The following is a 4,066-nucleotide window of genomic DNA, read 5'->3' as shown; positions in this document are numbered from 1 at the left end:
TGCAGTTGTGTCTTCATCAGACCAGCTCTGCTGTATGTGGTTTTGGACACTGCTTTTGTCTGCAAAGCTTCCATACCTGGCCCTTCTAGAGGTTTTGTAACATACCCAATACCCTTCTCTTAAAACTATTCTCTGCTCACTTTAGCTAGAGATGTTGTCCTTGCTTGCAACTGAGTGATCCATCCCAATTCCATGTGATATAGTAAATTTTAAGTAACTCAAAGTTCTGTCCGCCTATAGCTCCTCTCCAAGATTATCATTAGAATGAATTTCACTTTGTCTTGTATTATAGCTACATATTTTGTTAAAAAGCAAATTTCTGAGTGCAGAGACTGTATTTTATTCATTTGTATCCTCTGCTAGTGCCTCATTCCAAATGCTTTGCACATGGTAAAGGTTATATATGAAATTGACTTGAGCAGGATGTAAATATACCTTTATAGCTGCATGGGCTAAACCCATCCCTGGCAGTGGACTGCACAACTGTGAAAAACCCTAGAAAGATCAGGTATCCTCTCACAATCAAGACTTAGGCAGTATCATGTTCCTTCTGAGGCTTTGTCTGTTAGGTCTAGGACACTGGTCAGTAATAGCCAGAGTGATGGTGGCAATCCCTCCTCTAAGAATCCCCCATCAGAGTCCATTCACTGAACAATAATAGTTTGCTTCGCAGTGCCTATTGGATCTTCTGGTGAGTTACGATAGTGGACCCAACGTGATTCCTCTTTTCAGCCAAACGGACAGAAACTTCTTTCCTCGTTTAAAAAAAAAAAAAGAAAGAAAAAAGTAGTCCCTAGAACCAGCAACATGTTGACTTATTTCTGTGGATCTCTTTTATTTTATGTACATGCAAAACAAACAAACAAACCATGTGTTTAGTTTGCATCTATTTCTTTCTTTCTTTCTTTCTTTTTTTTTTTTTTTTGAGACGGAGTTTCGCTCTTTTTGCCCAGGCTGGAGTGCAATGGCACGATCTCGGCTCACCACAATCTCTGCCTCCTGGATTCAAGCGATTCTCCTGCCTCAGCCTCCCGAGTAGCTGAGATTACAGGCATGCACCACCATGCGTGGCTAATTTTGTATTTTTAGTAGAGACAGGGCTTCTCCATGTTGGTCAGGCTGGTCTTGAACTCCCGACCTCAGGCGATCCACCCACCTCGTCCTCCCAAAGTACTGGGATTACAGGCGTGAGCCACTGCGCCTGGCTCATCTATTTCTTATACATACATGCCCACCAGCCTAATTTTACATAATGCTTATTGGACATGTGTGTAATATGGTACCTGCAGTCATATTTCACTGCTATTTGGCAGGAGCCTAGTTATCATATCTCTATTAAGTTATAATCAAGAAACCTGAAACTGACCATAGGTATAACTTATGAGATACACCTTATGAATTAGTTTGAGTTATGTCTATGATTAGATATAACCTAAGATAGGTGGTAAATGGGGAAGAAATGCAATTCATGTTGATGATAGATATAACTCATGCTAGTTCAAGAAGTTAATTACTGGTATTAGCATGTACTTGCTTCTCAGTTTTAGTTGTGGTCTTGATGCCTTGCCTGCACAAAGGTCTAAAGGAGTATGTGAATTTCACTTCCACTCTTCCTCTTACCTGTATATTATGACTTAGCAAAGGGCATTATATAATATTTTTGTTTAGTAGTGATTGCTATTTCTTTTGGTGGAGAGATAAACTTATCTTTAAAAAACTGCAAGAACTTGTGTAATTTCTCTGTCTCTCATAGCCCTATCGTTAAGTGCAAATTTGCCTTCATCTAAATAGGGTCTTCAGTATAGTGCTTAAGAGTAGAGTATAACGCAGTAATTAAAATACAGCCCCAATATCAGACTGCTAGTGATCAGATTCCAGCTTTACCATTGAATAGTTTTGAATTATTAAAGTAATCACCTTTGATGTCTTGATCTGTGAAAAAAGTATAATGACCTATCAGTGTTGTGAGGAGTAAGTTAATTTTCACATATGGAGACTTAGAACCGAGCATGGTTCGTAATAAGACCTCAAACAGTGTTACCTATTATTGTCCAATTTTCCTTTTGTTTATCTTATTTGCAACTGAAAAAATAAGGCCATTCATTAGGTTTTCTAAAACTACGGCCATCGGAATTTAAAAGGAGCCAAAACACTAACATTGAAGAATTAAACCTCTTAGCATACATAATAGATCTAGAAGATGTTAAGTGACAAATTAATTTTTAAAACTTAGTAAATTCATCAATCATTATTAATTACCTTCTATTCCATTAAAACATTGTCTCATAGATGAACAGATTTTTGTCAATTTAGGCGCTAGTTTTTTGTAGATCATAAACATATGACTCAAAGTGGAATCATGCCATTTTAGATATTTCAGACTTGGAAGGGATCTTAGATAGTAGCTGTTTTCATTTTCTGCCTGAAAAGGAAACCCATTTGTCCAAGGTCTCACAATACTTAGGAGTTACAAGCTCGATAAGACCCATATTTTGAGTAGTAGTAGGACTAACTGGAAGGGAGTTTGCTCTCTTGGACTGTAAAATTCTATTAACTTACAGGACACACACAAATACAAAGATTTAGTCTGCAAGGAAGCAGTATATAAAAATAGACAAAGTTAGATTGCTATTCAAAATACTTCTTACAAAGTAAAATTCATATTGTAAGGGAAAAATTCATTTATATAACTGAATTTCACAGGTAAGTAACAATTTAATCTTAAGAGTTTATTATTCTTGTTATTCAGATCTCAGGTCAAATGTCACTGCCTCAGAGAGGCCTTCCCTAACCATCCTAGCTAAAGAGGTCCCTCCTTTAGTCACTCTTCCCCCTTATAACTTTTTTATTTTCTTCATATTTTATACCAAAAATTATATTTCACTCTCTCTTTCTCTCTCTCTCCCCCCACCCCTCCCAGTACTAGAATGTAAACTCCATAGGATATAAGGCATTTTGTTTTAATGGAACGCTTCATGAATTTGCATGTCATCCACGTGCAGGAGCCATGCTGATCTTCTCTGTATCATTCCAGTTAAGTTTATGTGCTGCCAAAACAAGCATGACATTTTGTTTAATATTATATTTCTATGTGTTAGAATCATGCATAATACTCTCTCAGTAAAAATACATTCATTTGATCAGATGAATACATGAAGACCTTGCTAAAGAAGCTTGATTTAACTTTGAGATCCTAATAAGGACAGTTGATGAATTTTGTGCAGCAGAGTAATAGGATCATATTTACATGTTGGAAGGACACTCTGGCAGCATTGTGTGCATAACATCTCCAGTGGCAATCAGAAAATTAAATTTAGTTTTGGACTTCATTTGAGAGCATTAGCAAATATCATTTGGAGCAAATAAAGGCATGGGATTTTTAAAATAATTGGAAATCAGAAGAATAAAAGAAGAAAACAGAAAGAAGGAAGAGGAGGAAGAGGAGAAAGAGAAAAAGAGGAAAAAAAGATACAAATTAAAGGTTTGTGAAAACAAACGCCTAGGAAAGTTAACTCTAGACAACCAAGCAGATACATCTCAATGAGAGGGAGAGACTTGGAGAGGCAGCAAAGGTTAAATGGACTAAAAGAATTTCCTGGCACAAGTTTTGGGTTATGAGATGCTCTATCTCTGGATACCAATTTGGATCCTTACAATATTATTTTCAGAGCTACTTCACCATCTTTTCACCTGTGGTTTCTATGAAATTTTGTACTGACATATGGACTTAGTGATCGAGAAAGTTGCCTGTGCCATGTGAACTCTCAAAGGTCATATACAAGCATCAAGCAAACTGCTGGTGGGATTGGGTGGGGGTGCTGATGAACTGAGATGACTTTCTGTGTATTTCAGTATAAGAATAGTGGCTGTTCACCACAGCAGAAAGTAACAGGAACTCTTAGCATGCTGAATTTAATTCTAGAATCTCGGGTGGTAAAAAGAAGAGGTCACATAATTAACTCTCAGTTAATGGAAGAAGAACAGTGTCATGAATCACACCACATAGTAGATTATTTAAAAATTGCTTATAAAAGTGGGACTTTGGAATGCACTCTTTGACTTCTTT

At 36.8% G+C, this 4,066-nt stretch overlaps 1 non-coding gene across 1 annotated transcript; it reads right to left on the bottom strand.

Moving 5' to 3' along the window:
- Nucleotides 1-2,957: 2,957 nt before the first annotated feature.
- LOC117094000 lies at nucleotides 2,958-3,062 on the bottom strand. The gene has a single exon (XR_004441341.1). It is a non-coding gene; the product is annotated as a U6 spliceosomal RNA (small nuclear RNA).
- Between the last annotated feature and the right edge of the window lie 1,004 nt (nucleotides 3,063-4,066).

The sequence above is a fragment of the Trachypithecus francoisi genome, unplaced genomic scaffold, assembly GCF_009764315.1.
Source record: "Trachypithecus francoisi isolate TF-2019V2 unplaced genomic scaffold, Tfra_2.0 Lachesis_group12, whole genome shotgun sequence".
In the NCBI taxonomy this organism is placed as follows: domain Eukaryota; kingdom Metazoa; phylum Chordata; class Mammalia; order Primates; family Cercopithecidae; genus Trachypithecus; species Trachypithecus francoisi.
This window is presented reverse-complemented; position numbering and strand designations above follow the sequence as displayed.